This window comes from Ambystoma mexicanum, chromosome 1p (genome assembly GCF_040938575.1).
Source record: "Ambystoma mexicanum isolate Mex_15411 chromosome 1p, UKY_AmexF1_1, whole genome shotgun sequence".
NCBI classification, from domain to species: Eukaryota; Metazoa; Chordata; class Amphibia; order Caudata; family Ambystomatidae; genus Ambystoma; species Ambystoma mexicanum.
The window spans coordinates 378,925,063-378,946,889 of record NC_090921.1 but is presented as its reverse complement, the minus strand read 5'-3'; positions in this window follow the sequence as shown (position 1 = coordinate 378,946,889).

Below are 21,827 nucleotides of genomic sequence, written 5' to 3'. Positions count from 1 at the left end.
CTGAAAGACCCCACAACTCTGCGGGAACTAAGAAGCCTCCTTGGACTGACTAATTACAGCAGAAAGTTCATTGAGGGCTACGCAGAGATCACCAGACCCCTGATTCATCTCCTGAAGGGGGGGGTCAAGTGGGAATGGGGTCCAGAACAAGCCGAGGCAGTAAGACAACTTAAAAGAAGCCTCTCACAAGCGCCTTGCCTAGCTTACCCTGTCAGAAACAAGGAGTTCTTCCTGGAGACGGGGTTCTCTAATACGTGCTTGACGGCAGTATTATACCAAAAGCATGACAAGGGCAATAAAGTAATCTCCTATGCGAGCAAAACTTTATCCTCTGTGGAGGAAAAATTCAACGATTGTGAGAAGGCACTCCTGGCAACGGTGTGGGCATTGAAGAATTACCGCCCGTTTATCCAGGGGGAACACATCATAGTGGAGACTCCACACCAGCCTCTGCAATATCTCCAAAGTGATAGAATCCGGACCGGAAATGTGAGTAATTCCCGAATTACTTCCTGGATTCTGTCAATGCAAGGCTTTCCTGTGGAGGTCCGATATGGCCAAAACAAGAAGAGTCCCCTCGCGCAAGGTCTGGCTGACTTGCATGATTGTGCCAGAGAAAACTGTCTCGAGGACGAAAGTCTAAAAATAAAGGACAACATGGAGGCATACCTTAATTCCCCACACAAAGTCTTTGAAGAAGACAAGTGTGAGGGAATGCCCACTGTCTATGTGGATGGATGCTCTTACCATGTTGACAACGACGGGGAGAAAGAACTGGTGGCTGGCGTAGCGAATGCATGGGTGAATGAGTCCCCAGAACCCTCCGCTGGATACAAAATTGGTCCCCGAAGTAGTCAGGTGGCAGAATTGATGGCTGTGCATCAGGCCATCCTCACTGCTGTCCAGCATCAACTCCACGAACTGGTCATAATCACAGATTCGGATTATGTACGGAACGGGTTCGTGGAGCACCTGGTTAATTGGAAAACCAGAGGCATGTTATGTGCTAACAACAAACCCTTGAAACATGGGAAGTTGATCCAAAACATTGATGACCTGGTCACCTCGAATGAGATGACCATCTATTGGAAGAAGATCAAGGGTCATTCCAAAGTAGAGGGACCAGACAAAACTGGAAATGACTTAGCTGATCAGCTGGCCAAAACCGGGGCCATCTAATTGAGATTGAGTCCCTGTTGGGGGAAATCCAGGTCACTGCTATCACTAGGTCCCAGACAAATGCTCACAACGACCTTTCAATTGCACAATGGAGTAAGGAGACCCCTGATGCTGATTTGATTACAGCTCAGAAGGGGGATCCAATAATTGGTAAGTTTTACCAGCACCTTGAGGACCCTGAGAACTTTCCCCTGACGGATACCGATTACATTGGGAAAGAGGACCTAAGAGTGTTGATGAAATGTCCAAAAATGTTCCGGATCCAAGACGGTTTGCTGGTAAGGAAATCCCAAGCTGGCCACGATCAGTGGGTGGTTCCTACCTCATTCCGAAGCTTGATGTTAAGTCATGCCCATGATGCGGCCACCGCCGGTCATAGGGGGTTTCACACAACATTGGAAATCTTAAGAGAGGTTGCATACTGGCCACACATGGGGCAGGACCTCGACCAATACTTGAAGGGGTGTCTTGTGTGTGCACAATTTCAGCCATCATCCCTCACGCACCGTGCGCCTCTCCAAAAGAGGGGGATGACACTGCCATGGTCAGATTTACAAATCGACTTTGTAGGCCCTGTGATTCGCTCTGCTAGTGGGAATAAGTACATGTTGACTGTGACATGCTTGTTTACAGAGTGGGTGGAATGTCTCCCAGCCCCAAATTGCAAGGCAGAAACTGCAGCTGCCCTGATGATTAACCACTTCTTTTCCCGTTTTGGTCTACCTCAAAGGATTGAGTCAGACAGGGGTAGCCACTTCACCAGTGAAGTAATGACAAAGATGTGGGAGATACTGGGGGTCAAGAGAAAGCTACACATTGCTTACAGGCCAGCTTCTTCTGGGGCAGTGGAACGCTACAACCGGACAATTGTGAGCATTTTAAAAAAGTTTGTGGCAGATTCTGGGCCAAGTTGGGATATCCGATTACCTCTGGTCCTAATGGCCATCAGATCTACCCCTTCATCTGCAACCAAAATGTCGCCATTTGAGTTGATGACTGAAGATGGTGCTTCCTCAGCATTTGCTCTACAGGACCCAAGAGCAGACACTGATAAATGCCTCCATTACTCATGAGTATGTGGAGAATTTAAGGAAACACCTCCAACATGCTTTTGCTTACGCTCAGCGGAATCTAGAAAGATCGGCTGATAGCATTAAGACCCACTATGACCTGAAGACTTCCAGAAAGGAATATCAGGTGGGGGACCGGGTCTATCTATACAACTTCCAAAGAAACCAGGCAAAACAGCGGAAATTCTTGCCTACATGGAAGGGACCCTTTGAGATCATCGACAAGATCTCCCCTGTGGCCTACAAAATCCACATCCCCAAAGGTCCTTTGGCAGCGGGGGAAGACAAGTGGGTCCACATAAACCAGTTGAAATGTTGCCATCCCAGGCACACTCTGCAACAACTGGAGGAATCCTCTGGAATCCTAGCGGGTACTGTCTCAGATTAATTCAGTTCCAACCATAAAACATACCACATCTAGTCTCTAAAATATTGTGATTTGCATGAAACTGTCTCTTAGTTATACTGTTTTTTTTTTCAAAATAAGAATGTAATGTTTTGTTATGATGAAATGCATATGCTGCCCCACTATCTCAACAGTGGTGGAAAAATGTCTATGAATAGGTATTGCCGCTCTTCCTTTGTCGTCCTAGGAGAAAGAAAACCTGGAGACGGGACAAGGAGGACGATCCGGAGACCGGTAGCGGAGACGCAACGGGCCCGGGGTACCGCCCAATATTCCCATCAGGACCGGCGAGGAGAACCGATCGACCAGTACCGGATGGAGGAAGAGATGCTGAACTGGCCATCCACCGGAAGAAGATGAGAACTACATCCCAGATCTTGCGGTTCCCACCAGTGAAGGATCAGATGGCCACCGCAAGAAGGGGGGCTTGTGGGATGTATTTACCCATGCATCCGAGCCCTACCTCAAAACTGTGCAGTACTGACATGGAAAACATCATGATGGCCAGAGCTTCCCAGAAAATGCACAGGGAAATGCATGAAGAATAGGCTGCCACTCATTTTTGCCGATGTTATGGGCACAGAAGGACACTGCCTAAAACCACCATTGGACTACCCACACAGTAGTCTGAAACCATTGGGAATGGCAATGCTGATTGCCAAAAGCAAACCCATAACTGTTGGGAATTCATTTTCTTAAATCCCAAAAGGGGTGCAGTACCAGTACTCACCACTATCCAAAAGCCGGCGTTTTAAAACCACCAGATTTTACTTTTTGTAGAAAACTGAATAAATGAACCCAAAACATGCCAAAGAAAGACATTTTAAGAGGTGGATCCAATGTAAAGTTATATTCTGAAGTGACTTGAAGGTTTATAACAAGACTGGCTTAGCTGTGGATTTCAGCAGTTTAAGTGGATTTGGACTGAAGGACACTAAGAATCTAAATGTTTAAAAGAAATGAGTGACCTACTTTGAGTGTCACATAGGTTGCAATTGTTTAAATGTCATAGTTTTAAACTTAGAATCAGCATTCTAGCTGCATATGTAAAAATGTTTAGTTTCATGTGAATGCAGAAAACTGGGGAACAAAAAGTGACATTTTATCTGAAACCTGGCTTAAGGAACTGAATTCTGCCTGGCAATTACCCCCATCAGGAGTGAAACTTGAGTCAAAGCTGTGTTCCCAGGCCTATCTGCCTTTTGCTGGCCACACTAAGGATATGCCATCTCTCTGATAATTGAATTAAGGGGAGCCCCACAGAATACAGGAGCTCTGAACAAAGCCCTGTCCTGACCCAGGCAGATGGTTTATTGCAGATGTCGTAAATGTAGCTTCCTCCTGGAAGGACAAAGGGGAGGGGCACTGCCTGTGAGAGCAAGCTGGCTTGGCAGAACTGGAAAAACCAGAAATTCAACCTTGTGCTGGAGGAAAACCACACCTCTTTGGGGCCAGAACATAACTCTAAAAAGATGAATAACTCATAGTACGGACTTGTGAAAATTATTTAAATGATACCATAATTCTTGTGATTTTTCTGCCCACATTTTAAGACGTGCTAGGACCCGGTTGTATGTTCAGGGGGGTTTTGGCGGAAAAGAGGATATTACTCAAAATGTGTGCATGTGAAAAATCTGACACTTCATCAACTAATGTCCATACTCCTTGCGCACATGTGTGTAAATTTGGGGTAATGTCCGGTATTGCAAATCAGTTAAAAAGTGCAAAATATTGCCATTTCTGAATGCAAGCTCCCAGGAAGAGCAGAGTTTGAACAGGGTATACCTCCTGTAATGCATGATGGGTGCATATGATTTTAAAACAATATGTACCTCTGCAAATATGTATTTGGTTCAAATCTAGATTTGTGTGTAAGTTGACAGGAGGAGTGGACTTTCTGCAGGCTGTAAAATGACATCACTCTGACACAACTTAGTTCCCCAATCAAGTGAGAAATGGAAGTTTGACCAATTAGAAGCTGAGAGAGAGGTAGGGTCAGTGATGCTAGAACACACCCACATTCTAAACACATAAAAGCAGACAGACAGGACAGATAGAGACATTCATTTCCATCTGCAGCGGGACGCTCTGCCGGAAAAATCCATACTTTACCTCCATCAACCTTCAGAGACCCAGACCAGACCAGCAGAGTAGAGCTGACCTGTTAGCAGAACCAGAGAGAGCAGACCCAGATCACTGTGAAGTGCAGAGACCAGAGTCCAGTTTAAAACCTGACCAGATCCGTGGCGAGGTCCATTTCACTCAAGAATATAGTGTGAGTACCTAGAAAACTGTGCAGAACCAATCTCTTAGTTAAAATAATATAATTCAATCCTATTTTAATCTAAGTAGAACTGTCTCCTAACTGTCACCTGTCATTTGTAAAGCTGTCACTTGTCATTTTCTAGTTGCAAGCTGCACTTGTCTTTTTGAACTTTAAAATTTCAATCTGAAAAACGACCTTTATTCAATCGCTCATATCTCCGCGACCGTTTGTGCTAGAGACTTGCAGTAACTTTCATCTGGAAGCTGAGATCCTAGACTTTCCTAGGACCCCAAAACGATAGTGATAGTCCTTGTAGTTCCTCTGTGATCGCGCTCGGCGCATTCGCAAATTTAGCCGCGATTTGACATTTTACCGCGATTTGCAAATTTCTCCACGTGTGAAAACAGAAGCTGCTTGCCTTCCATTTGCCAGAAATTCGTTTAACCTGCTAATTATCCCTGAATCATTGCTAGTGTGAGCCTGGACTAATATTAACTAGATACCACTCACCCTGAACCTCCTAGAGGGAATTAAAAGCATTTTAGCATATTTTTCTCTCCCTTGCATACCATATTAAAGCATTTGGGCCTGTGTTTTGTTTTCAAAACTCCTATCTGTTTTCTTTAAGAGTGCTGGGGTTAACTGAATCACATTTAATTGCATTTCTGAGAACTGTGTGCCTACCTTCCATTTCCTTGCATTGCATAAAAGGGGGGGTGAATTGTACAAGAAAGTGATTACATTGTCTTTGCTGAAATTCTATCAAGTTATTTTCTGTACTGCATTTCATTCCACATTGCATCCATTTGAAACCATAAAAGTATTGTTGCTATTTTATCCATTTCATGTCAACTCCTTATTGATTACAAAGAAGTGTGCTAGTGCCAGATTCTCCGTTGTTAATCTTTATCATATCAGATTAAGTGTGATATTCAATTATTCATTTATTATAAAGCGTGATATATATATATATATATATATATTGTTTAAATTATCAATTAAACCTTTTAACTTGCAAAACAGAACTACTTCTTGGCTCAGTGGGGTCAGGAGGATTCCAAGAGAGGGGTGTTATATAGGGGTAGCCATCCAGAATGCATGAACTGGACATAAAGATATATCAATAAGGGTTTTCATTCAGTATTCTAGACTAGGCGTTGACTTGGCTGTAGTGCTGAATTGAATCCTCTTACAAATTGGGGGCTCGTCCGGGATGTTTGGGTTAGATCTACCATTTGTGCAGATTAATACAGCGTGCCAGCTGTCCAGATACACATATCCGGTCGGATCACCACGCGGCATTACGCTGTGAAGCATTCCTCAAAAGGGACACTCCAAGAAAAGTTCTGTTCTGCAAAAATAAAATACTAACTTCTGTAAGTCAGGACAGAGACCAATCTCTAGAATGACGACCTTGGTAGATATGAAAATAGCCAGAGAGCACTTCTTACATAAACTATTTGTGAGAGGTGAATGGGCTGAGCAGGGCCAGGATGCCTGGTTGCAGGCCATCACGCGACAGGCCACTGAAACAGGGTCAGACTCATGGAGAGATCAGGGTCCATTACATGTGGCCCTGAGTGAACTATATATGGCTCCTAAGGCCAAAGATGAACACGACAAGATTGTTAGGATAGCGGCATATTTATATTTATATATGGGAGCCATACAGAATAAATGTGCTGAAGGCCATGATCTGGCAAAAAGGCAACAGATGGCGTTAGAGAAGGCCCAATCTGATCTGGACTCTTCTGAGCAAAGGCTGCACAGAAGCCAGGAGTCAGAAAATGATACCAGACAGTACATCACTAAAATAAAGGAGGATATGGATGTGCTGCAAAAGGAAAAGTCAGAACAGGATACCAGATTTCTGGCCTTGCAGAAGGAACACCAAGAAGGTTTGGACTCCCTACTGCAAAGCCAGAAAAAGCTGGAGCAACAACTGGACTTCAACAGGGTATGTGCTGAGCAGGTAGTCACCCTGCAAGGCCACCTAGATAGGGAAAAGGCAGAAAGCAATAAACTGATTCTGAAAGACCTGGATACCCAGGCAGAGTTTGATGAAGAGCGCCGGAAAGCTGGTGCCCTTCAAAGGCAGAGGGATGACCTGGCGGCACAGATGCAGGCTCTTAGTCAGGAAAGGGACACCTTAGGCCAGGAAGTGTGCCAGTTAAAAAGAAAAACGGAAGAAAATCACTTGGCCCTCCAGGGGCTGGGTGATCTCCAAAAAGAGCATGCAAACTTGTTAGAGCACACCAGAAGGGTGGAAGATGCTCTGGCAAGAAAGGAGAAGGCCAGTAGGGATGGGACTCAGGAGGTAAACCTCCTGCAGCAAAGACTGGCCCAGTTCTCCAGGACCAACCAGGAAGCACAGAGGGAAAATGAGGCCCTCTGTCAACACAATGATAGGCTCCAACAACAGGTAGCGATGCAGGAGAGACTGATATAGTCCAGTAAGGCCTTAACTGAGGAACTGAAGGCACAAATGCAGGCTCTTGCATTGCAACAGGGAGCAGGGGCGGATAGAGATGAGGTTCGCTGGGAAAGGGAAACTCCGGAGCATAACCTCAGGAGCCCTAGTACCAGAGGCCCTCATACCTCTCAGTCCCTGGACTCTGCCACCCCCATGTTCCCCGGCGCACATGAGCACCGGGCCACCGGGATGGCAGACTACTATCCAGACAAAAGTATGGGGCTCATAGGCCAGTACCACCCAGGTATGGAGGGGCGGGCATCCGGGTATGGGCACCCAAGCGCAGTGCAATTTAGTGGGGAACCCCAGGAGAGTAGGCCCATTAAGGGCATCCTGAAAACCTCTGCCCAATTAGGTCAGTGGAGGGAGTACCCATCAAATCCTGGCAGCAAGGAGGAATCTGAAGACTCCTCTGAACTGCGCAGGACACAGGAGACCAGGTCCCCACATTCTGACAGCCATTCCCAGGCTCGCAGAATCCGGGAAAACCTGGAAGAGCAGACAGGAACCTCTGGGAGCAGTGCCTCTGAGTCAGAGGATGAATGGACAAGGGTTACCCGAACCAAAAAGGCCAATAAGGCAAAAAGGGCCTTGCTTAAGGACCCCTTAAAGCAGATTAAGGCGATCAGGAGCGTCATCACGCCTTACCATAAGAACGCTAAGTATTCTGTTTGGGAGCACTTAGAGTTGTTTGAGCAAATGATGGAGACTTTCCATTTGAAGGACAGCCAAAGCTGTATTCAATATGTAAAGTGGACCTTCTCCCCGGAATACTCCAGTTTCTTTGCGGGGCTGGAGGACCAAAATCATTTAAGATGGTCCACCTATAAGGCGGCCATCTTGAAACATTTTTCCATTCATAGAAATCCTCAAGAGGCTCGCAAGGCAGCCTACAATTTGCAATGTGGGGAGGATCAGGCCCCACAAGAATTTGTGCAAGAACTGAAACGTGCTTTTGCGCAGACCACCAGAAGGGTGCGCACAGACAGTAGAGAATTCATTAATACATTTTTTCATGCCTTGCCCAAATACATAATGACCCAGCTCATGAGGGATTTTCACGAGAAAAGATCTTTAGACTGGGTCATTGAACAGGCTACCCGGATCTATGAGGTGCAGAAACCGGTAGATAGAAAAAGTAATGCCCAGAAAAACCCCAAAGCCAACAGCACCCCTGCTGCTGCCAAGGTGGCAGAGGTAAAGGTCACCCCCGTTTTAGATTTGGAGATGGGGGGCCTAAAAACCTACCTGCACCTAATAATGCTAGGCCCAGAAGGTCCTCGGGCCAGTCACAGACAGGGAGCCAGGGAGGCAGCCCCACAAATGGGGTCCCTCGCTCTCCTGATTATGTAAGTCCCCGTTACAAGGGAAACAGACCCATCCTGGGTTATGTGTGGACTCCTCCAGCCCAAGGGGGGGGATCCAGCCAAGCACCTAACCCAGGGAACTTCCCTCCTAACTTCCCACCGGAGGGCAGAAACTCACCAAACCCTGGGCAGAACTTCTTCCCCAGGTATCCACCCAACTTCCAGCCCCAAAATCCTCCATCCTTCTTTCCCCAATTCCCTGAGCCCAGACAACCTAATCCGGGAGAGGGGAGTCCAAGGGTGGAGGGGTACCCAAATCTTCCCAACCCGGGGTACTACCAGAGAAGGGATAGCTACCCTTCCCGGGATCAGCCCACGGGAGAAAACAGGGCCCCGTATCAGCCTGAGCGGGTGTCCCAGTTAGAGCGCCAGGTTCAAAACATGGCGTGGGATCTGGGTCACATACTGAGGGCTCAGCAGAACCCTCAGATCGGCATGCCAGCGCAGAACGCACCCAACTCTGGACCTGGTGCTCCAGAACAATGACGGGGGCAGCACCCGGATAACTCACCGGTTCCCAGGGAGGAGGCACAAAGGGAAGGGGGGTGTAAAGCCTTGGAGGAAGCTTCCTTCCTCAATTGTAAACAGCCCCTGGAAACCCAGGAACCGGAAACAAAATCTCTTGCCCTTGAAAGTCTGCCTCCTAAGGAGCAGAGGGGTGGTAGGAGAAACAAAAGACCCAAACAGACTCAGTTTGAGGAGGAGGTACAGATCTTCCAATTTGAGGGAGAGGGATCCTCAGAGGATCCTGGGAAAAGGATCTTCTCCTTCAGAGAGGGGGGAACTCCTCCCAAAGAAAAATGGGTCCCTAGGGATGCAAATCCAGACTGGGGAGATGTGGGGACTGAGCTACTGCCGCCCACCATCTCATCCCAGAACCAACAGCAACAAACTCCCCTGGTTCAAACCCATCCTGGTGACTGCCTCCAAAAAGGGGGGGGCGGCCCAGAACCAGAGCCAGGGGAACCCACAATGGCTCTGATCTCCAGTTGCCAAATTTTTCTTTCAGATTCCCAAGGCTCTCCACAGAATTCTGCCCAAATCTCTTCTCTCACCATGTCCAAAACCAGAAAGTTAGCCAACCAGTTGTCCAAAAATGTGCATTATCTGTGCCCCCTTGAGGAGAAGGAGGGAAGATACTATGCCCCGGTACAAGTACAGGGGCAGGGTACAATTTTGGCACTGGTGGACACTGGATCGCAAGCTACCCTTCTGTCCAGAAGGGCCTTTGACGAACTGAATGCAGGAAGGGGAGAGAATTATCGTATTCCTCTCACCTCTCTTCCTGGACAACTCCAGAACTTCGACGGGAAGGAAATTCCCGTTGAGGGGACGGTAGATTTGGACATAAAAATTGGGCGACATAAGTTGAAACACCCGGTCATAGTTGTGACTCCAGAGGGCACCCCTTGTTTACTAGGGAATGACCTCCTGAGAAGGTTGTCACCCCTAATAGATTGTGTAAACAAGGTCCTCTGGACCCAGACTAGCCAACCAATAAAATTAAAACAGAGTGTCAACCATGTTAGTTTAAACGGCACCTGCCACATGGTTGAACAAAAATCTGACCAAGTAGAATTTCACTTCCAGAACAACCAAATTCCAGACGTGACAGTAATAGCAGTAGGACAACAGACTGGTGATGGGGGGTCCTCTCTATTTCTGAAAATCAACCTTCCTTCCAGTTTAAGGTGGTATTCCACACTGGAAGGAAACACCCTGAAATTCTTTACTAATCCACAATCAGAAACTCCCACTCCTACAGTCCAGAAAGATGTGAAATCAGCTCAGAGCCTGGCTGATATTCAGCAAATTGGAGAGCAGTTGTTCATCCCTGTCCAATTAAATGATGGGAAGGACTCTGTTCTCGCTCGAGTGTGTGTGAACAACGGTAAGAGCTTCATCAGGGAAGCCATGTTCCGCCAACTCCCAAAAGATCCAGCCATTCCCACATTCAAACTGATAGACAAATGGGAAATGGACCTGGAAGCGCCTAATTCCAAACATCTCCTGCCAAGCAGGTGTATGCTCAAAATCTCCATTGGCAACAAGAGCATAGTCCACAATTGTTGGGTCGTGCGAGACGTCCCTGCCGCCTTTTACTTAGGCAGTGACATTCTCAATCGCTTTGCCATTAGTTTGGACCTAATAAACTTCAAAGCTTGGTCCCGATTAGCAGATAATCCCATGGGCTTTGATGATCCAGAAAAAGCATTTAGGTCAGCTCAATTGCTACCTTATGCAGTTGAAATTCAGATCAAAGAGGAAGTCACCATCCCAGAAAGGACCCGACAATTCTCCCTGGAAGTGAAAGTTAAAAGAGGACAACATTTGAAAAACCCTGATGCTTACATACATCTAAACGCTTCTCTCCAACAGCAAGGGTTGGGGGTAAACCCAACTCCATTAGTCAACATAGAACATGACACCATTCTAATAGAGGTGGATAACTGCGACTTAAAGAGTATTACTCTAGCCGCAGGCACCATTATTGGAATGGCGGTTGATGACCGACATTTTTCCATCGACTTAGTAAATGAACTGTTAGGACCAATCCCCAAGGACTGTTTTGACAGTGACAGTGAGGACAATACAACACCAGCCAGGATTTTTACCCGGCATGGGGGGAACTTCCTGGTGTACACTTCCTGCCCTTATGGTAAGGCAGATGTGACTTGTGACTTCAGGAGGGATGAGGTGATTTTCCAGGTCCATGAGGGCTGCCTTTCCCACCTGAAGCCTCCAGTCCAAATCAGCACTCTGACCAGGGACTTCTCCACCCAGCTGGAGGAGGCCGCTGAAATAGCCAAACCAGAAGTCTTTCCAGGCTTCAGGCAGATGGTGGAAGAGAGAGTCAAGCTAGCTGATGCCTGTGTGACTCTGGAACAAAAGCAAAAGTTGAAACAAGTTTTCTTGGATTTCCAAGATCTCTTCGCGGTAGACTCATATGACTGTGGTCGCACCGACATCCACACAACCACAATCCCCACGGACCCTGGCATGACTCCTGTGTTTGTGAAGCAATATCGCTTGCCTCTCGCATCAATGGAGTCCCTTACTGAAATAATTAAGAACCTTGAGTCCAGGGGAATAATCCGTCCAGTCCACAGCACCTTCAATAACCCGGTGCTGGGAATATTGAAGCCAAACGGCCAGTGGAGACTCTGCGCCGACCTCAGGGAGCTCAACAAACGGGTCCATACTTCCCGATGGCCTCTGCCCTACATTGACCAAGGGCTGGCCCAGATCCAGGGGTCACAGGTATTCACTGCAATAGACCTGACCAATGGATACTGGACCGTGCCTGTCAGTAGGCAGGACCAATACAAACTGGCTTTTACCTTTGGGGGCCAGCAGTACACATGGACCTGGACTCCTTTCGGATACCTCAACTCCGGTAATGAGTTCAATATTTTCCTACATAAGGCCATGCCCGACCTGGGTGCGAGGGGTAACCTGGCTTATGTAGATGATGTCCTCATCAAAAGTTCATCTGTGGAGGAACACATAGCGGAGATCCGTTATGTTCTGACGCAGTTGAGGGCCGCCGGAGGAAAACTTTCCTTTCAGGAAGCACAGTGGTGTAGAACCCGTGTTAATTTCTTGGGGCATGAGATTACTCCTCAGGGTCTCTGTCCCTGACTCTGCGGGAACTAAGAAGCCTCCTTGGACTGACTAATTACAGCAGAAAGTTCATTGAGGGCTACGCAGAGATCACCAGACCCCTGATTCATCTCCTGAAGGGGGGGGTCAAGTGGGAATGGGGTCCAGAACAAGCCGAGGCAGTAAGACAACTTAAAAGAAGCCTCTCACAAGCGCCTTGCCTAGCTTATCCTGTCAGAAACAAGGAGTTCTTCCTGGAGACGGGGTTCTCTAATACGTGCTTGACGGCAGTATTATACCAAAAGCATGACAAGGTCAATAAAGTAATCTCCTATGCGAGCAAAACTTTATCCTCTGTGGAGGAAAAATTCAACGATTGTGAGAAGGCACTCCTGGCAACGGTGTGGGCATTGAAGAATTACCGCCCGTTTATCCAGGGGGAACACATCATAGTGGAGACTCCACACCAGCCTCTGCAATATCTCCAAAGTGATAGAATCCGGACCGGAAATGTGAGTAATTCCCGAATTACTTCCTGGATTCTGTCAATGCAAGGCTTTCCTGTGGAGGTCCGATATGGCCAAAACAAGAAGAGTCCCCTCGCGCAAGGTCTGGCTGACTTGCATGATTGTGCCAGAGAAAACTGTCTCGAGGACGAAAGTCTAAAAATAAAGGACATGGAGGCATACCTTAATTCCCCACACAAAGTCTTTGAAGAAGACAAGTGTGAGGGAATGCCCACTGTCTATGTGGATGGATGCTCTTACCATGTTGACAACGACGGGGAGAAAGAACTGGTGGCTGGCGTAGGGAATGCATGGGTGAATGAGTCCCCAGAACCCTCCGCTGGATACAAAATTGGTCCCCGAAGTAGTCAGGTGGCAGAATTGATGGCTGTGCATCAGGCCATCCTCACTGCTGTCCAGCATCAACTCCACGAACTGGTCATAATCACAGATTCGGATTATGTACGGAACGGGTTCGTGGAGCACCTGGTTAATTGGAAAACCAGAGGCATGTTATGTGCTAACAACAAACCCTTGAAACATGGGAAGTTGATCCAAAACATTGATGACCTGGTCACCTCGAATGAGATGACCATCTATTGGAAGAAGATCAAGGGTCATTCCAAAGTAGAGGGACCAGACAAAACTGGAAATGACTTAGCTGATCAGCTGGCCAAAACCGGGGCCATCCAAGGGGATCTAATTGAGATTGAGTCCCTGTTGGGGGAAATCCAGGTCACTGCTATCACTAGGTCCCAGACAAATGCTCACAACGACCTTTCAATTGCACAATGGAGTAAGGAGACCCCTGATGCTGATTTGATTACAGCTCAGAAGGGGGATCCAATAATTGGTAAGTTTTACCAGCACCTTGAGGACCCTGAGAACTTTCCCCTGACGGATACCGATTACATTGGGAAAGAGGACCTAAGAGTGTTGATGAAATGTCCAAAAATGTTCCGGATCCAAGACGGTTTGCTGGTAAGGAAATCCCAAGCTGGCCACGATCAGTGGGTGGTTCCTACCTCATTCCGAAGCTTGATGTTAAGTCATGCCCATGATGCGGCCACCGCCAGTCATAGGGGGTTTCACACAACATTGGAAATCTTAAGAGAGGTTGCATACTGGCCACACATGGGGCAGGACCTCGACCAATACTTGAAGGGGTGTCTTGTGTGTGCACAAATTCAGCCATCATCCCTCACGCACCGTGCGCCTCTCCAAAAGAGGGGGATGACACTGCCATGGTCAGATTTACAAATCGACTTTGTAGGCCCCGTGATTCGCTCTGCTAGGGGGAATAAGTACATGTTGACTGTGACATGCTTGTTTACCAAGTGGGTGGAATGTCTCCCAGCCCCAAATTGCAAGGCAGAAACTGCAGCTGCCCTGATGATTAACCACATCTTTTCCCGTTTTGGTCTACCTCAAAGGATTGAGTCAGACAGGGGTAGCCACTTCACCAGTGAAGTAATGACAAAGATGTGGGAGATACTGGGGGTCAAGAGAAAGCTACACATTGCATACAGGCCAGCTTCTTCTGGGGCAGTGGAACGCTACAACCGGACAATTGTGAGCATTTTAAAAAAGTTTGTGGCAGATTCTGGGCCAAGTTGGGATATCCGATTACCTCTGGTCCTAATGGCCATCAGATCTGCCCCTTCATCTGCAACCAAAATGTCGCCATTTGAGTTGATGACTGGGCGCAAGATGGTGCTTCCTCAGCATTTGCTCTACAGGACCCAAGAGCAGACACTGATAAATGCCTCCACTACTCATGAGTATGTGGAGAATTTAAGGAAACACCTCCAACATGCTTTTGCTTACGCTCAGCGGAATCTAGAAAGATCGGCTGATAGCATGAAGACCCACTATGACCTGAAGACTTCCAGAAAAGAATATCAGGTGGGGGACCGGGTCTATCTATACAACTTCCAAAGAAACCAGGCAAAACAGCGGAAATTCTTGCCTACATGGAAGGGACCCTTTGAGATCATCGACAAGATCTCCCATGTGGCCTACAAAATCCACATCCCCAAAGGTCCTTTGGCAGCGGGGGAAGACAAGTGGGTCCACATAAACCAGTTGAAATGTTGCCATCCCAGGCACACTCTGCAACAACTGGAGGAATCCTCTGGAATCCTAGCGGGTACTGTCTCAGATTAATTCAGTTCCAACCATAAAACATACCACATCTAGTCTCTAAAATATTGTGATTTGCATGAAACTGTCTCTTAGTTATACTGTTTTTTTTTCAAAATAAGAATGTAATGTTTTGTTATGATGAAATGCATATGCTGCCCCACTATCTCAACAGTGGTGGAAAAATGTCTATGAATAGGTATTGCCGCTCTTCCTTTGTCGTCCTAGGAGAAAGAAAACCTGGAGACGGGACAAGGAGGACGATCCGGAGACCGGTAGCGGAGACGCAACGGGCCTCGGGTACCGCCCAATATTCCCATCAGGACCGGCGAGGAGAACCGATCGACCAGTACCGGATGGAGGAAGAGATGCTGAACTGGCCATGCACCGGAAGAAGATGAGAACTACATCCCAGATCTTGCGGTTCCCACCAGTGAAGGATCAGATGGCCACCGCAAGAAGGGGGGCTTGTGGGATGTATTTACCCATGCATCCGAGCCCTACCTCAAAACTGTGCAGTACTGACATGGAAAACATCATGATGGCCAGAGCTTCCCAGAAAATGCACAGGGAAATGCATGAAGAATAGGCTGCCACTCATTTTTGCCGATGTTATGGGCACAGAAGGACACTGCCTAAAACCACCATTGGACTACCCACACAGTAGTCTGAAACCATTGGGAATGGCAATGCTGATTGCCAAAAGCAAACCCATAACTGTTTGGAATTCATTTTCTTAAATCCCAAAAGGGGTGCAGTACCAGTACTCACCACTATCCAAAAGCCGGCGTTTTAAAACCACCAGATTTTACTTTTTGTAGAAAACTGAATAAATGAACCCAAAACATGCCAAAGAAAGACATTTTAAGAGGTGGATCCAATGTAAAGTTATATTCTGAAGTGACTTGAAGGTTTATAACAAGACTGGCTTAGCTGTGGATTTCAGCAGTTTAAGTGGATTTGGACTGAAGGACACTAAGAATCTAAATGTTTAAAAGAAATGAGTGACCTACTTTGAGTGTCACATAGGTTGCAATTGTTTAAATGTCATAGTTTTAAACTTAGAATCAGCATTCTAGCTGCATATGTAAAAATGTTTAGTTTTATGTGAATGCAGAAAACTGGGGAACAAAAAGTGACATTTTATCTGAAACCTGGCTTAAGGAACTGAATTCTGCCTGGCAACTACCCCCATCAGGAGTGAAACTTGAGTCACAGCTGTGTTCCCAGGCCTATCTGCCTTTTGCTGGCCACACTAAGGATATGCCATCTCTCTGATAATTGAATTAAGGGGAGCCCCACAGAATACAGGAGCTCTGAACAAAGCCCTGTCCTGACCCAGGCAGATGGTTTATTGCAGATGTCTTAAATGTAGCTTCCTCCTAGAAGGACAAAGGGGAGGGGCACTGCCTGTGAGAGCAAGCTGGCTTGGCAGAACTGGAAAAACCAGAAATTCAACCTTGTGCTGGAGGAAAACCACACCCCTTTGGGGCCAGAACATAACTCTAAAAAGATGAATAACTCATAGTACAGACTTGTGAAAATTATTTAAATGATACCATAATTCTTGTGATTTTTCTGCCCACATTTTAAGACGTGCTAGGACCCGGTGGTATGTTCAGGGGGGTTTTGGCGGAAAAGAGGATATTACTCAAAATGTGTGCATGTGAAAAATCTGACACTTCATCAACTAATGTCCATACTCCTTGCGCACATGTGTGTAAATTTGGGGTAATGTCCGGTATTGCAAATCAGTTAAAAAGTGCAAAATATTGCCATTTCTGAATGCAAGCTCCCAGGAAGAGCAGAGTTTGAACAGGGTATACCTCCTGTAATGCATGATGGGTGCATATGATTTTAAAACAATATGTACCTCTGCAAATATGTATTTGGTTCAAATCTAGATTTGTGTGTAAGTTGACAGGAGGAGTGGACTTTCTGCAGGCTGTAAAATTACATCACTCTGACACAACTTAGTTCCCCAATCAAGTGAGAAATGGAAGTTTGACCAGTTAGAAGCTGAGAGAGAGGTATGGTCAGTGATGCTAGAACACACCCACATACTAAACACATAAAAGCAGACAGACAGGACAGATAGAGACATTCATTTCCATCTGCAGCGGGACGCTCTGCCGGAAAAATCCATACTTTACCTCCATCAACCTTCAGAGACCCAGACCAGACCAGCAGAGTAGAGCTGACCTGTTAGCAGAACCAGAGAGAGCAGACCCAGATCACTGTGAAGTGCAGAGACCAGAGTCCAGTTTAAAACCTGACCAGATCCGTGGCGATGTCCATTTCACTCAAGAATATAGTGTGAGTACCTAGAAAACTGTGCAGAACCAATCTCTTAGTTAAAATAATATAATTCAATCCTATTTTAATCTAAGTAGAACTGTCTCCTAACTGTCACCTGTCATTTGTAAAGCTGTCACTTGTCATTTTCTAGTTGCAAGCTGCACTTGTCTTTTTGAACTTTAAAATTTCAATCTGAAAAATGACCTTTATTCAATCGCTCATATCTCTGCGACCGTTTGTGCTAGAGACTTGCAGTAACTTTCATCTGGAAGCTGAGATCCTAGACTTTCCTAGGACCCCAAAACGATAGTGATAGTCCTTGTAGTTCCTCTGTGATCGCGCTCGGCGCATTCGCAAATTTAGCCGCGATTTGACATTTTACCGCGATTTGCAAATTTCTCCACGTGTGAAAACAGAAGCTGCTTGCCTTCCATTTGCCAGAAATTCGTTTAACCTGCTAATTATCCCTGAATCATTGCTAGTGTGAGCCTGGACTAATATTAACTAGATACCACTCACCCTGAACCTCCTAGAGGGAATTAAAAGCATTTTAGCATATTTTTATCTTCCTTGCATACCATATTAAAGCATTTGGGCCTGTGTTTTGTTTTCAAAACTCCTATCTGTTTTCATTAAGAGTGCTGGGGTTAACTGAATCACATTTAATTGCATTTTTGAGAACTGTGTGCCTTCCTTCCATTTCCTTGCATTGCATAAAAGGGGGGGTGAATTGTACAAGAAAGTGATTACATTGTCTTTGTTGAAATTCTATCAAGTTATTTTCTGTACTGCATTTCATTCCACATTGCATCCATTTGAAACCATAAAAGTATTGTTGCTATCTTATCCATTTCATGTCAACTCCTTAGTGATTATAAAGAAGTGTGCTAGTGCCAGATTCTCCGTTGTTAATCTTTATCATATCAGATTAAGTGTGATATTCAATTATTAATTTATTATAAAGCGTGATATATATATATATATATATTGTTTAAATTATCAATTAAACCTTTTAACTTGCAAAACAGAACTACTTCTTGGCTCAGTGGGGTCAGGAGGATTCCAAGAGAGGGGTGTTATATAGGGGTAGTCATCCAGAACGCATGAACTGGACATAAAGATATATCAATAAGGGTTTTCATTCAGTATTCTAGACTAGGCGTTGACTTGGCTGTAGTGCTGAATTGAATCCTCTTACATGTCGGAACCTGTGTTCTCACCGTGAGTTGATTGTTGTGAGTGGGCCTCTCCTTGCAGTTTGACCGTTTCCGTCTACGGTGCCACCAGTCGGGCACGCCCCACCAATGTCCCCCTTACCCCGGTCCCCATTTACTTTCCCAGGGTCACCGTCCTTGTTAACCAAAGTTTGTGGTGGGTCTCACCTGTGTTATGTTCTCCTTCTAAACCCAGTGGTTAGGGGGTGGGGGTTCCCCCTGCTCCGATATGTGCCTTTTTTCCCCGTTGGTGTCGAGTGAGGTCCAGCCACCTTGCGCTGTTTCTTACAGCCTCCCTCTGATCACAGCTTACCCAATACACCTCTGGGCTCAAGGAGTGTCAGCTGCGTCTACTCTTCGATTCCCCATTCTTGGGGGTCTGTTGTATGTGCCCGCCCCTGGTCGGCCTTGGGCAGGATGGTGGGTGGGGGCGTTGTTGGGGAGGGCTCACCCGCTCCACCCCCCGTCTGCCCCGTCTTGATGGCCCACCACCAAGTGGGGCAATTCGCTCGTGCACTTGTGATGTGTCCAAGTGGCGCTGCATAATTTTCAGAGGTGTCCTTGCTTCTTGTGCCAATATGGCAGTGTCTGTGCCCTTATAGTCTGGAGGGATCCGTTGATCGGGTGCCTGCCCCTCCACACCTTTATGGCTATGCAGTGTCTCTGTTCCCTGTTTCAGTGCCCCCCCCCCATTACAGCCTCCCCCGCGGTTTCGGGGCACAGTCTGCTTTGTCTGACAGGTTGGGCCCAGTATCTTGCTGTCAGAAATGGCCCGGTCCCCTCTGGTGGCAGTTCCTGTTGATGAGGGGGGAAACCATACCATAGCCAAACTCAAAGCTTCTAACTGCAAAGAAGACCAATTCCCATCCCACCTAGTCAAACTCTGCGCCCCCACCCTCTCACCCATCATTACCCAATTTATTAATGCATCCTTCAACACCAATACAGTCCGCACTAGCATCAAAAAAGCCTGGGTAACTCCTCTATTGAAAAAAACATCCCTGGATCCCTCAATCGCCATTAACTACCGACCAATCACTACAGTCCCATTCCTCCTGAGAATAATCGACAAAATAGCATACTCCCAACTTCAAAACCACCTAGAACAACAGCAACTACTGGGGGACCGACAGGCAGGCTTCCGCCCTAGCCGTAGCACGGAAACAGCTCTACTTGATCTGAAGATCCAAATAGACGCTACCCGAGAAACAGGAAAACGCTGCCTACTCATGCTACTAGACCTATCAGCGGCCTTCGATCTGGTCGTCAAACTTTGTGCTACACTAGCTAACAACTTTAACCTCTCTAACAATGCCACTGACTGGATCAAATCCTTCCTGGCAGATAGGACCTCGAGAGTCTCCATCGGCAAAGAATCAGCAGACCCAATACCTGTCCCGGTAGGCGTCCTGCATGGATCTTGTCTATCCCCCACCCTCTACAACGCATACACCAAGTTGCTCTTTGCAGCCTTGGATTCCATGGGTGTCATCTACACCAACATCCAAAACCAACCTAGCCAAACTCCAACTTATGCAGAACAAGCCCTCCGGGCTGCACTAGGTTTAAAAAAATCTGAGCACATCACTTACATCAGGAGAGACAATCATTGGCTCCCCATCAAAGCCAGGATACTTTTCAAAACGCTAAGTATCACTCATAAATGCCTCACTAATAAAGCTCCCAAATACCTCATCAATACAGTCACAAATAAAACCACACAAGACTCCTCCGATCCAACAATAATAACAACCTAGAAATCCCCCGATACCAAAGAGAAAAAGCGGGAGGCAGAGGCTTTAAAGTCCTTGCTCCTAGACACTGGAACACCCAACCTACCAATATTAAGAACAATTTGTCTTACCCTCAATTCAAAAAATCGCTAAAAACCTGGCTATTCAACCAATACTAAACTCCACCAACTATTATGTAAATATACTGTATGTACTATTCTCTCTGTGCCCAATGTCTCATGTATATTAATAAGTCTGCATTTGTCTGCCTATAGCTTTTTATTTCACCAAGATTGCATGTACCATTGTCTGTAACTACGCCGTGATACCTCCGGGTCTGGGCGTACAACAAATGTAATAAATAAATAAATAAATAAAATTACATAGGGTGCTGGAGGGGTTACCTAATATCCCCTTTGTCTAGTTTCTCATGTAACATGTTTATATTACCCTTTCAACAATTAATGGCTGGTGGCAGTGGTTTACTTTTTACCACGGGCTGCGTTCGCAGATGCAGTAAAGCACCCATGGGTGCCCATTTTGTCAAAATGGCCTGGTCTTCTTTTTTCCCCATTTCTGCTGGAAAGGTCCTTCTTTTGATTTACTCTGCATGCCAAGCCAGGTTTGGTCCTTTTGTTCATTTTGTCTTTGGCGGGATACACGAGTGAAGCACGCCTCTGGCTCCAGTATGTCTGGCAGGGACAGAAAGTGAGGGAGGTGCTCAAAACTCCCCATGCTTAATCCTCTTGGTTACAGGAATGCACACAAAGGTGATTGGCTGGCTGGATGTCCGGCAAGGACAGCCACCGTGATGTGTGATTGACAGCTAGGCTCGAATGAGTGGGAGAAACCTGCATAAAAGGCAAGGCTTTTTGGCTTGGAAGGCAGAGTCGACCACTGGACGAAGGAATCCGAAATAGAACATGGAAGAGATGCCTGCTGCAACTCCTGCACCGTTGGTTTGCCCGGTGAAGCCCTGCTCCATTGCTGAAGCTCCGGATTCACCTCGACTAGAGAAGCCCTGCAAGGACAACTTCTCCCCTTGAGTTGGTGGAACCAATCAACTCCAAAGTGATCTTGTTTAGACATCCTCTCGAAGCTGGCTGTACTTCCACCGCTGCTGATGCTGGAACCAAAGTGCCTGGGAGAGGAACACTAAATGGAGTGCATCCCTTTTAAGTCGGACCTGAGCTTGTGGAAGATCCTCTGGACACCCAGTAAGCAGGACTGACAAAGCTTGAGCCACCTCAACAGAGTGCTGGACTCCAGATGCGAGGAAAGACCAGAGTGGTATCCGAGAGTCGGCGGTGGTGCTATTTGATGAGACATGAGAAGATGAAACCACAAAGTGCCGCTGAATAGAAGTTTGGCCTTTTCTGCTGCTGACTGTCCCATTGCAGTGTAGGAGTCCTCAGACGTCCTCCCTCTTGTCCCATTGACTGAGGCCCAGGAACAACAGTATCCATAGAGCTGCACAGGAACAGAAGCCAGCGGAAACCATTTCTTCTGACCAAAAGTACTGTACAGTCTAAGAGAATTTACCTCTTGTTATAGCCTTACTTGATCTCAG